The sequence below is a fragment of the Myiozetetes cayanensis genome, unplaced genomic scaffold (assembly GCF_022539395.1).
Source record: "Myiozetetes cayanensis isolate MyiCay16 unplaced genomic scaffold, myiCay2020 scf98, whole genome shotgun sequence".
In the NCBI taxonomy this organism is placed as follows: Eukaryota; Metazoa; Chordata; class Aves; order Passeriformes; family Tyrannidae; genus Myiozetetes; species Myiozetetes cayanensis.
This window is the reverse complement of record NW_026088274.1, coordinates 10,101-23,331: the sequence shown is the minus strand read 5'-3', so window position 1 is coordinate 23,331 and position 13,231 is coordinate 10,101. Positions and strand designations below refer to the sequence as shown.

The 13,231-nt window shown below is 45.4% G+C and overlaps 1 protein-coding gene across 1 annotated transcript in view; it reads left to right on the top strand.

The window, feature by feature from the left end:
- The window catches only part of LOC126653216 (zinc finger protein 773-like), a 96,750-nt gene extending 83,999 nt beyond the window's left edge, over nucleotides 1–12,751 (top strand). Inside the window, exon 6 of the mRNA XM_050340740.1 lies at nucleotides 12,447–12,751. The gene's annotated coding sequence lies outside the window, so the exon portion shown is untranslated. The remainder of the gene's footprint in view (nucleotides 1–12,446) is intronic.
- The last annotated feature ends 480 nt before the right edge of the window (nucleotides 12,752–13,231 follow it).

The window sequence follows — 13,231 nt, the reverse complement described above, 5'->3', positions numbered from 1 at the left end:
TGCGCCCGCAGCACCACCAGCAGTAACCATCGCGCATGCGTCAGGCACGGAGCCAGCTGTTACGTCATCGACAGAGGCAACTACGAGTGAAGTGCCTGTGACTAACGTCGCTTATGCGCTGGCAGTCGCATCTCCGCCGAAATGTCCTCTCTCTCAAAGCGGGAAGAACGTGAATCAGCTCCTTTTCGGAACACCAGCACAGCCCCCGGGACCGAGGGTGCGGAGCACAGAAGCGCAGAGAGCAGCGGGAGCGGCTCTGGCGCCCTGGGGTGGTTATCTCCCCCGCGCCACAGTGGCCGTACACCGGCAGCAACAACGGCGTCAACAGTGCAAGCTGCGACCCTACTCCTGTTTGCTGAAAACAACAACAGCAGCAAAGTCGCGAACTACACAGTGTTTTGACTCAAACACCTCAAACCCTGCAGCCCAGCCCCTCGAGGCGGCTGGAAGGGTGGTTGAATAGGAAAAAGCAGCTTTTGTGGCTGCTCCAGTGGGGCATTAGTGGCCCTTAGCATCAGGAAAAGGGAAGAGTCATATAGCAAAGTCAGTTTGTTAATTTAAGTGTAAAATCGTTTTGCTCACTGGAATGTGGAAAACAAAGTACCTTTGAAAAATGAGTTTTTTCTAAATTATTTAAATTGATATTTTAAGCCTTGCAGTTTATAGGTTACTAATCCTGTTGTTTTGGTTTATTTTCTTTCTTCAGTGAGATTTCAGATTATTAGTGGGTAATACAAAGGGTATATTGTTTAAAAGGTTTAAAATAATTTTTTCACAGGTTATATCACAACAAATGATTTGCCCTGTAAGCAGGTTGGTCTAGAACAGTACAAAAGGTGTTCCTATAATAGCTTTAATTTGTTTATCAAAACCCAATTAGTCTCTATTATAGGGAGAGTTTACTAATATGTATTAAATGTGTATAAATTCTTATGGCAATCATTTGACTGCTGACCATCAGAAACAGAAAGATGGTGAGAACTTTTAAGTAGAAAATGCAGATGGCTCATGCTCAAGGTTTTCAGGCTTTACATGAAGGTCAACGTTGCCTTTTGCAGGGACGCCTGCTATTTTGTGAGCCTGCTGACCCTTCGAAGATGAAGCCTCTGCTATGGGGAATTGCATATAAATCGTATTATACTCAAAAACAAAAACTTCACTGTGTGAAAGCATGTATGATTGAGGTATGAATGCGGTGGCCACCTTATGAATGTTTGAAAGACAATTGTGTGCAAGAGAAAAGTATTGTGTGGGTTTATATATCCATATATATATATATTTATAGACCTGGTAATGCATTACATAGGTATTAAAAGAGTTTTTAACCTAAGAGTATTTCTACATTGTAAGGACCTTTAGGTAAAGGGTTAAGTGCTCTCTTGTTAGGACGTTCATCTTTGTCTCGTCAGGGAATTTTTGTGGTGCCAGGAGTGATGGATGCTGATGCTACAGGAGTCATCAAAATCATGGTATATACTTTAACACCACCAGTTTTCATTCCTGCTAACAGCAAAATAGCACAGCTGGTACCTTTCAAGGCAGTGGTGCCCAAGGCAGAATCACAGGCTCGAGGGGATAAAGGTTTTGGTTCCACAGGTTCTCCTGAGGTGATGTTGGCCATAGACATTAAGCAGGGGAAGCCTGAGGAGAGTGTAGTTGTGCAGCATCCTAATGGTCAGTCCAGCACTATGACCATGATCGTTGATAGCGGAGCGGATGTTACCATCATCCCCAGACACAAATGGCCTAACACATGGCCTGTGGTAATGGCACCTGCAGGAGTGAGAGGGGTAAGTGGTGTACAGCAAACATGGATCAGTAGAGATGTAGCAAGCTTTCGTTTTTCTGACGGTACATCAGTGAGTACAAGGCCCTATGTGTTATCTTTGCCAGTGGGTTTAATAGGTCGAGACCTGCTAGGTCAGATGGGAGCACGCCTGGTTACTTCTCCTTTTTAGGAGCGGCCATTGACAAGCAGCCGACCTTGAAGCTGAAGTGGAGAACGGAAAAACCCATATGGGTCGATCAATGGCCGCTGAGAGAAGACAGGCTGCAAATACTACAACAAATGGTTCAGGAGCAATTAGATGCAGGTCACATTGTTCCATCTACAAGCCCATGAAATACTCCTATATTTGTCATTTCAAAGAAGTCAGGGAAATGGAGACTATTGCATGATCTACGGGCTATTAATGCAGTCATAGAGGATATGGGAACTTTACAGCCAGGCTTACCTTCTCCTACAATGATTCCACATGATTGGGCTATACTGATAATAGATCTGAAAGATTGTTTCTTTACTATTTTCTTGCATCCAGATGATACTGCAAAATTTACCTTTACAGTACCCTCAGTGAATAAAGCAGAGCCAGCAAAGAGATTTGAATGGGTTACTCTCACACAGGGGATGAAGAATTCACCTGTGATGTGTCAACTCTATGTTGCTTGGGCTTTGCAGCCATTTCGAAATCAGCATCCCGAGCTATTGGTTTATCACTACATGGATGATATTCTAATAGCAGGCCAAAATTTAGATATTCCTGTGTTATTGTTGCAGTTAGAACGAGAATTAGGTCACCGTGGTCTGAAAATCGCTCCTGAGAAGATTCAGAGACAAGAGCCTTGGCAGTATCTAGGTTGGACCATAACATCTGGTATTGTGAAACCACAGAAGTTAACTATTAACACTAACATAAGAACCTTGACTGATGTGCAGAAGCTACTTGGTGACATACAGTGGGTAAGACCTGTTTGTGGGATAACCAACGATGATCTAGCTCCTCTAATGCCTTTGCTAGGGTCTGTTACTAATGCAGACCTTCGGAGAGAATTGTCAGACGTGCAAAAAGCAGCCATAGTTAACATCTCAAGTAAAGTAACTGCAGGGTATGCCTGTAGAACACTAGAAGATCAGTCAGTCCAGCTCTGGAGGGAATTACTGTTTTTACAGATGCTGGACGAAAATCTCGACGAACGGCAGTGACCTGGCAGGAGAGAACAGAGTGAAAACACAAATTGCTTCCAGGTGTTACAAGTGACACACTGCAAACCCTTGAATTGTAGGGTGTAGTGTGGGCTTTTGACTTCTGGAAAGAAGAATCCCTCAATGTAGTTTCCGATTCTCTCTATGTAGTGGGAACAGTTCAGAGGATAGAGAGGGCAATGATCAAAACCCTGAAGAATAAGATCTTAGCAGCACTCATGACACAGTTGTTGCATTTGTTAAACCAGAGAACACATCCCTACTTTATCACTCATATCAGGAGTCGCCGGAAACTGCATGGTGGTTTAACACTTGGTAATGACAGGGCAGACAGGTTGGTGGCACCTGCATGGGTCGGTCCTGCTGTGAACAAATTTCAACAAGCAGTCTTGTCCCACGAATTTTTCCATCAGTCTGCAGAAGTCCTAACCAGACAATTTGGGTTAACTCTATCAGATGCACGTGGCATTGTACAAGCTTGTTCAGCCTGCCACAGAAATGGGCTGGGCATTGGCTTGGGGGTCAGTCCTCGTGGTTTACAAGCATTGCAGCTTTGACAGATGGATGTCACTCATGTTAATGAGTTTGGAAGGTTGAAGTATGTGCATGTGTGCATTGACACTTTTTCTCATGCTATATGGGCCTCTACTCATGCTGGGGAAGGTGCCAGATATGTCATTCGTCATATGCATGCATGTATAGCGGCCCTAGGAGTCCCTACGGAAATTAAGACCGATAATGGGTCCGGTTATACCTCACAGCGTTTTCGCAGATTCTGCATGAATTGGGGTATTTCTCATGTTACTGGAATAGCTCATTCTCCTACAGGACAAGCCATCATCGAGTGGGCTCATGGAGTTCTGAAATCACTTTTGCAAAAACAGAAAGGGGAGAAGAGCTGGATAGCCCACATAACCGACTTGCAAAAGTGTTATATGTTTTGAATTTTTACGGTTGACGGGTGGAAGATCGGACCCTCCTATTGTAATTCATAACACTTCTATGCAGTCAGGTTTGGTAAATCCACAGGTAACAGTGAAAGTTCAGTACAAGGACCCACAAACCGGGGTCTGGAAGGGGCCTGCGGAGGTAAAACTAACTGGTAGAGGATATGCTTGTGTCCTCACAGATACAGGAGTTCGGTGGCTGCCTACACGTTGGATAAGACCTTGGAAAGGGAGTGATACTGCAGAACAAGGTTGATATTGTGGTAGATAAGCTATTCAGAATTACAGAGTTTTTCAGTATTATTATAAGATAGTTTATAGTGTAATATCATATAATCATAGAAGTCAAGAATTTAAGAGAGTGTTTCGTGTAAACCTAATGTACTACCTGTTAAATTTTAGTATGGGTTAAGTTTTAACATTATAAGATAATAATAAATGATAAGTGAGTGAAGGTGTTAATTTTCAATGGTGATGGGTACATGCACTTGTGTGTTGTAATATGTTAGTGGTAAGATAAGAATGTATTATAGTGTAGTATAAATTGCTCAAAAACAAAAAAGGGGATTTGTGGGAGGAACATGATGAATGTGTGAGCAATTTATATTGTGTGAGGTACTTTTATAGACTTTTATAAACTTTCATATAGTTTTATAAGCACTATAAGTTATAGGTGTCAAGATGGCCGCGGGTGTCTTTTCAAGAACAAAAGGAAATCAGTGCCAAGAAGAAGGTGGAGTTTGATAAAGTAAATAATTGCCTTATTACCTGTTAATAACCAATTATAAAGGTATTTGTAATGCATGTTTACATCTGGACAGTGACCTGTAACCAATTATGTGCTTCTTGTCACGAGACCTTGTATACAGATGCTATAAAACCCTGAGCTATCCTAATAAATCGGACATATTTTAGATCTCATAGATCGTGTATGTATGTCTGAGCCTCCCCGTCAACAAGTGGCGTCCGAAAGATAGGGACACTGGGACCGCTGCCTCCTGAAGATTAGCCAGGAAGGTCTTAAAGCGAAATTCGCTGCCCCTCTGAAGTTTAGCCAGAGACGGTGTTAAAAGCAGCAGTGTGAAATCGGGACTTCGGGTTCGCTGTTCGGTCAGGACGTGGAAGCGAACTGGACGAAGGAGGGAGAAGCTGGCTGGAATTCCGGTGACGTTACCCCAGCGTCTGGAATTGAAAAATCCGCGCGGTAAGCAGTTTGTGGGAATCTCGCCCTGATCAGGCGAGTAGCCAGAAAAGGAGAAGCAAGATGGGGACCGTCCTCTCAGAAGAGGAGGCAATAGTGGAAAAGCTTCTTCAAACTATCCTTTATAAAAAGGACTTTTATTATGAATGTGCCACCCTTAGAGGGTTGTTGGAATGGTCCAGGGCTAAGGACCTTATCCCCGGTGTTTCTGTTGCCTTTGAAGTGTCTATTTGGGACTCTCTAGAACAGAAACTGTGGGAAGAGACCTCAGGAGGGTCTAAAGAAGTTAAAAAGTTTCCAGGCGTCTGGCGCTTGTTGGTAGACGCGCTGGAAGAAGCGGGAGCGGAGCGGCAAGTGTCTCTGTCCGCGCGCGCAGCTTTAGATGGCGAGAGCGGGACGGAAGCGAAAGTTTCCGAGAGTAAAACTTGTGCGGATCAGCTGGTATTCGGCGCTACGACCGCGCCCATGCCAATGGCGGCGAGAAAGCGGCTTGGCTTGGTTCCAGCTGCGGTGGGGGAGACAAGAACCGCGGAGAGCAAGGGTGGAGCGGAGCCAGGGACTCCAACGGTCACTGCGCTTGCGCAGCCCACAACTCTCCCCCTCCTCACTGCCCCCGCGTTGTCACTGGCAACAGCACCTGGCAGCGCACCTGCGTCTGCAGCCGAGCCTGCGCAGTCAGTCATCGCAGCGGGACCTTCTGCGCCTGCGCCCGCAGCACCACCAGCAGTAACCATCGCGCATGCGTCAGGCACGGAGCCAGCTGTTGCGTCATCGACAGCGGCAACTACGAGTGAAGTGCCTGTGACTAACGTCGCGCATGCGCTGGCAGTCGCATCTCCGCCGAAATGTCATCTCTCTCAAAGCGGGAAGAACGTGAATCAGCTCCTTTTCGGAACACCAACACAGCCCCCGGGACCGAGGGTGCGGAGCACAGAAACGCAGAGAGCAGCGGGAGCGGCTCCGGCGCCCTGGGGGGTTATCTCCCCCGCGCCACAGTGGCCGTACACTGGCAACAACAACGGCGTCAACAGTACAAGCTGCGACCCTACTCCTGTTTACTGAAAACAACAACAGCAGCAAAGTCGCGAACTACACAGTGTTTTAACTCAAACACCTCAAACCCTGCAGCCCAGCCCCTCGAGGCGGCTGGAAGGGTGGTTGAATAGGAAAAAGCAGCTTTTGTGGCTGCTCCAGTGGGGCATTAGTGGCCCTTAGCATCAGGAAAAGGGAAGAGTCATATAGCAAAGTCAGTTTGTTAATTTAAGTGTAAAATCGTTTTGCTCACTGGAATGTGGAAAACAAAGTACCTTTGAAAAATGAGTTTTTTCTAAATTATTTAAATTGATATTTTAAGCCTTGCAGTTTATAGGTTACTAATCCTGTTTTGGTTTTTTTTTTTTCTTTCTTCAGTGAGATTTCAGATTATTAGTGGGTAATACAAAGGGTATTTTGTTTAAAAGGTTTAAAAGAATTTTTTCACAGGTTATATCACAACAAATGATTTGCCCTGTAAACAGGTTGGTCTAGAACAGTACAAAAGGTGTTCCTATAATAGCTTTAATTTGTTTATCAAAACCCAATTAGTCTCTATTATAGGGAGAGTTTACTAATATGTATTAAATGTGTATAAATTCTTATGGCAATCATTTGACTGCTGACCATCAGAAACAGAAAGATGGTGAGAACTTTTAAATGAAAATACAGATGGCTCATGCTCAAGGTTTTCAGGCTTTACATGAAGGTCAACGTTGCCTTTTGCAGGGACGCCTGCTATTTTGTGAGCCTGCTGACCCTTCGAAGATGAAGCCTCTGCTATGGGGAATTGCATATAAATCGTATTATAATCAAAAACAAAAGCTTCACTGTGTGAAAGCATGCATGATTGAGGTATGAATGCGGTGGCCACCTTATGAATGTTTGAAAGACAATTGTGTGCAAGAGAAAAGTATTGTGTGGGTTTATATATATTTATAGACCTGGTAATGCATTACATAGGTATTAAAAGAGTTTTTAACCTAAGAGTATTTCTACATTGTAAAGACCTTTAGGTAAAAAGTTAAGTACTCTCTTGTTAGGATGTTCATCTTTGTCTCGTCAGGGAATTTTGTGGTGCCAGGAGTGATAGATGCTGATGCTACAGGAGTCATCAAAATCATGGTATATACTTTAACACCACCAGTTTTCATTCCGGCTAACAGCAAAATAGCACAGCTGGTACCTTTCAAGGCAGTGGTGCCCAAGGCAGAATCACGGGCTCGAAGGGATAAAGGTTTTGGCTCCACAGGTTCTCCTGAGGTGATGTTAGCCATAGACATTAAGCAGGGGAAACCTGAGGAGAGTGTAGTTGTGCAGCATCCTAATGGTCAGTCCAACACTATGACCATGATCATTGATACCGGAGCAGATGTTACCATCATCCCCAGACACAAATGGCCTAACACCTGGCCTGTGGTAATGGCACCTGCAGGAGTGAGAGGGGTAAGTGGTGTACAGCAAACATGGATCAGTAGAGATGTGGTAAGCTTTCGTTTTTCTGACGGTACATCAGTGAGTACAAGGCCCTATGTGTTATCTTTGCCAGTGGGTTTAATAGGTCGAGACCTGCTAGGTCAGATGGGAGCACGCCTGGTTACTTCTCCTTTTTAGGAGCGGCCATTGACAAGCAGCTGACCTTGAAGCTGAAGTGGAGAACAGAAAAGCCCATATGGGTCGATCAATGGCCACTGAGAGAAGACAGGCTACAGATAGTACAACAACTGGTTCAGGAGCAATTAGATGCAGGTCACATTGTTCCATCTACAAGCCCATGGAATACTCCTATATTTGTCATTCCAAAGAAGTCAGGGAAATGGAGACTATTGCATGATCTACGGGCTATTAATGCAGTCATAGAGGATATGGGAACTTTACAGCCAGGTTTACCCTCTCCTACAATGATTCCACATGATTGGGCTATACTGATAATAGATCTGAAAGATTGTTTCTTTACTATTTTCTTGCATCCAGATGATACTGCAAAATTTGCCTTTACAGTACCCTCAGTGAACAAAGCAGAGCCAGCAAAGAGATTTGAATGGGTTACTCTCGCACAGGGGATGAAGAATTCACCTGTGATGTGTCAGCTCTATGTTGCTTGGGCTTTGCAGCCATTTCGAAATCAGCATCCCGAGCTATTGGTTTATCACTACATGAATGATATTCTAATAGCAGACCAAAATTTAGATATCCCTGTGTTGTTGTTGCAGTTAGAACAGGAATTAAGTCAGCATGGTCTGAAAATCGCTCCTGAGAAGATTCAGAGACAAGAGCCTTGGCAGTATCTAGGTTGGACCATAACATCTGGTATTGTGAAACCACAGAAGTTAACTATTAACACTGACATAAGAACCTTGACTGATGTGCAGAAGCTACTTGGTGACATACAGTGGGTAAGACCTGTTTGTGGGATAACCAACGATGATCTAGCTCCTCTAATGCCTTTGCTAGGGTCTGTTACTAATGCAGACCTTCGGAGAGAATTGTCAGACGTGCAAAAAGCAGCCATAGTTAACATCTCAAGTAAAATAACTGCAGGGTATGCCTGTAGAACACTAGAAGATCAGTCAGTCCAGCTCTGGAGGGAATTACTGTTTTTACAGATGCTGGACGAAAATCTCGACGAGCGGCAGTGACCTGACAGGAGAGAACAGAGTGGAAACACAAATTGCTTCCAGGTGTTACAAGTGACACACTGCAAACCCTTGAATTGTAGGGTGTAGTGTGGGCTTTTGGCTTCTGGAGAGAAGAACCTCTCGATGTAGTTTCCGATTCTCTCTGTGTGGTGGGAACAGTTCAGAGGATAGAGAGGGCAATGATCAAAACCCTGAAGAATAAGATCTTAGCAGCACTCATGACACAGTTGTTGCATTTGTTAAACCAGAGAACACATCCCTACTTTATCACTCATATCAGAAGTCACCAAAAACTGCATGATGGTTTAACACTTCGTAATGACAGGACAGACAAGTTAGTAACACCTGCATGGGTCGGTCCTACTGTGAACAAATTTCAACAAGCAGTCTTGTCCCACAACTTTTTCCATCAGTCTGCAGAAGTCCTAACCAGACAATTTGGGTTAACTCTATCAGATGCACGTGGTATTGTACAAGCTTGTTCAGCCTGCCACAGAAATGGGCTGGGCATTGCAGCTTTGGCAGATGGATGTCACTCATGTTAATGAGTTTGGAAGATTGAAGTATGTGCATGTGTGCATTGACACTTTTTCTCATGCTATCTGAGCCTCTACTCATGCTGGGGAAGGTGCCAGGTATGTCATTCGTCATATGCATGCATGTATAGCGGCCCTAGGAGTCCCCACGGAAATTAAGACCGATAATGGGTCCGGTTATACCTCACAGCGTTTTCGCAGATTCTGCATGAATTGGGGTATTTCTCATGTTACCGGAATAGCTCATTCTCCTACAGGACAAGCCATCATCGAGCGGGCTCATGGAGTTCTGAAATCACTTTTGCAAAAACAGAAAGGGGGAGAAGAGCTGGATAGCCCACATAACCGACTTGCAAAAGTGTTATATGTTTTGAATTTTTACGGTTGACGGGTGGAAGATCGGACCCTCCTATTGTAATTCATAACACTTCTATGCAGTCAGGTTTGGTAAATCCACAGGTAACGATGAAAGTTCAGTACAAGGACCCACAAACCGGGGTCTGGAAGGGGCCTGCGGAGGTAAAACTAACTGGTAGAGGATATGCTTGTGTCCTCACAGATACAGGAGTTCGGTGGCTGCCTACACGTTGGATAAGACCTTGGAAAGGGAGTGATACTGCAGAACAAGGTTGATATTGTGGTAGATAAGCTATTCAGAATTACAGAGTTTTTCAGTATTATTATAAGATAGTTTATAGTGTAATATCATATAATCATAGAAGTCAAGAATTAAGAGAGTGTTTCCTGTGAACCTAATGTACTACCTGTTAAATTTTAGTATGGGTTAAGTTTTAGCATTATAAGATAATAATAAATGATAAGTGAGTGAAGGTGTTAATTTTCAATGGTGATGGGTACATGCACTTGTGTGTTGTAATATGTTAGTGGTAAGATAAGAATGTATTGTAGTGTAATATAAATTGCTCAAAAACAAAAAAGGGGATTTGTGGGAGGAACATGATGAATGTGTGAGCAATTTATATTGTGTGAGGTACTTTTATAGACTTTTATAAACTTTCATATAGTTTTATAAGCACTATAAGTTATAGGTGTCAAGATGGCCGCGGGTGTCTTTGCTAGAACAAAAGGAAATCGGTGCCAAGAAGAAGGTGGAGTTTGATAAAGTAAATAATTGCCTTGTTACCTGTTAATAACCAATTATAAAGGTATTTGTAATGCATGTTTACATCTGGACAGTGACCTATAACCAATTATGTGCTTCTTGTCACGAGACCTTGTATACAGATGCTATAAAACCCCTGAGCTATCCTAATAAATCGGACATATTTTAGATCTCATAGATCGTGTATGTATGTCTGAGCCTCCCCGTCAACACTGAACCTTAAATTTTTCCATTGTGATGGAGGGGTGTCAATCTCGCTATTTTTGAGGCAGTTTATTTCCTGAATGTCAGCGAATTGGGTTTTTCTGGGCTGAATTTTGTTGTTTTGGAGGTTTTTATGCTCCCAGGATGCTGGGTGAGTTCCAGAGATGGACTTGGGCAGGAGGAATCCCCAAGGCAACACGCTCAGGCCTTGTTTCCCCCCAGCAGGATTTGTCCTTCCCAAAGCTTGGGCAGATGGAGGAGAAGGCTGCAAAGAAGACGAAAAAGCCACGGGTCCCCCAGGCAGGTGAGGAGGAAGTCAGTGCCCCTTTGGCCCTGTCTTGTGGTGCCTGTGGCAGCCGAGCATCGCCCCCGGCTGCAGGACAACCCCACTGGTGCCGCCGTCCTACCGGGGCTGGATCTGGGGGATGTCCTTGGCCTTCCCTCTGGGCCGGAGGCAAATCCCCTGCCTGTCCTTCTTCCTTCCTGCCCCAGGCCCCGAGCTGAGGACGGAGAGCACGGAGGACAAATCCCCCCGGCAGAGCCTGGTGGGAGAGGCCGTTTTGAAGGGCTCCCCGGCGCAGGAAGGCAGCGGGGAGGAAAAGGCCTGGAGATACCCCCAGATGAGGGGCTGCAAAGCCAGCCCAGGGAGCTCTGAGGAGGAAAGACCCGTCCTGTGCCGGGAAGGCGGCCGGAGCTTGAGCCGGAGCTCCGAGCTGGTGGTCCCTGAGCAGCCTCCCAGCAGGGAGAAGCCCTTCAGGTGCTTGGAATGTGGGAAGAGCTTCGGGAATAGCTCCGACCTTCTCAGGCACCAGCAGATCCACACTGGGGAACGGCCCTACACGTGTAGGGAATGTGGGAAGGGCTTCAGTGACAGCTCCAACCTCCTCAGACACCAGCTCATCCACACTGGGGAACGACCCTACCCATGTAGGGAATGTGGGAAGAGCTTCAGGGACAGCTCCAACCTCCTCAGGCACCAGCTCATCCACACTGGGGAACGACCCTTCAAGTGTGGGGAATGTGGGAAGAGCTTCAGCCAGAGCTCCACCCTTCTCAGGCACCAGCTCATCCACACTGGGGAACGGCCCTACAAGTGCTTGGAATGTGGGAAGAGGTTTAAGACCAGCTCACATCTCCTCGTGCATGAGCGGACACACACAGATGAGAGGCCCTTCCGCTGCACCGACTGCGGGAAGGGCTTCAACCAGAACTCCAACCTCATCACCCACCGGCGCATCCACACCGGGGAGAGGCCCTACAAGTGTGGGGAGTGTGGGAAGAGCTTCAGCCAGAGAGGTAACTTGACCAAACACCAACGGACCCACCAGTAAGGGAAGCCCCTCGAGTGCCCCGACTGCGGGAAGAGCTTTGGCCGCTGCTCCCACCCCGAGTGAACCCCCTGATGGTGAGGCAACCCCTGGAGTCCAGTGACTGTCAGTCCAACCCTTTCCACCAGAAAGGGCCAGTCGCCTTTCCCAGGGGCAGGTTGTGCCAACAGAACCCTTCTTGGGGGTTGTGTGGAGATTCCTACCTTGGCTGGGACCCCCCAAGGTCACTGCTGGAGGTTGAGAGCAGAGATCTCCCCACGAGCGTTGGTCTGGGGAGTTCCATCTATCTCTAATGAATAATTCTTGCTTTGGTGCCAACTTGAGTAGAATTGCTTCAACAATTGCTTTAGTGTAGAGCACTGTCCTATCTTATTCTGTATTAGTGGTAGTTTTAGTGTTTCTTTAGTGTTTCTTTTAATGTTTCTTTAGTGTTGCAGTTTCCATGGAGAAAAGGTGAGGGGAGGTGGGCAGAGATTCTCGGCTACAGTCACCAGTTCTTCTCCCTTTCCTCTCCCTGATTTTCCAGAATTTGCCCTCAACTTTTAGAGTGTTCAGAGGAGGTTGCACGTGGTTTCTTGGCACGTAGTCAGTTGAGATATTGGCAGAGATATGATAACCATAAACAATAACAGGATCTATTGGCAGGAAAAGTGCCGTGGGAAGTCCTTGTGGGAACTTGTGGCAGAGAGCTGACAGAGAATGTTTGATAGGAAGTTTTTGACAGGCAGAAACAATTTTTGGCATTTCTATATTATCTGTGTGTTGCCATGGTAAGCGACATAACAGGGAATGCATAATGGTTACCATGGTAACTGACTGTAACAATAGGGTAGTATGATGGTTGCCATGGTAAAGGATGTATTATTAAGGATGCATAATGATTGCCTTATTAACCAACCTTAGTAATGTAAATGCACAATGGTTCCCAAGGTAACCCATATATCAGTGAGAATGAATAATGGTTGCTACATTAAGCAATGTCACAATGAGAATTCACAATGGTTGCCATGGTAACCAGAGTATCAATGAGAATGGACAATGGTTGCCATGGTAACCAGAGTCACAACCAGAATGCACGAAGCTTGCCATGATAACAGAGGTCACAATGAGGATGCACAATGATTACCATGGCAACTGAGGTCACAATGAGAATGTGAAATGGTTGCCATGGTAACTGACATCACAATGAGAACGCAAAATGGTTGCCATGGTAACTGACGTCACAATGAGAACACAAA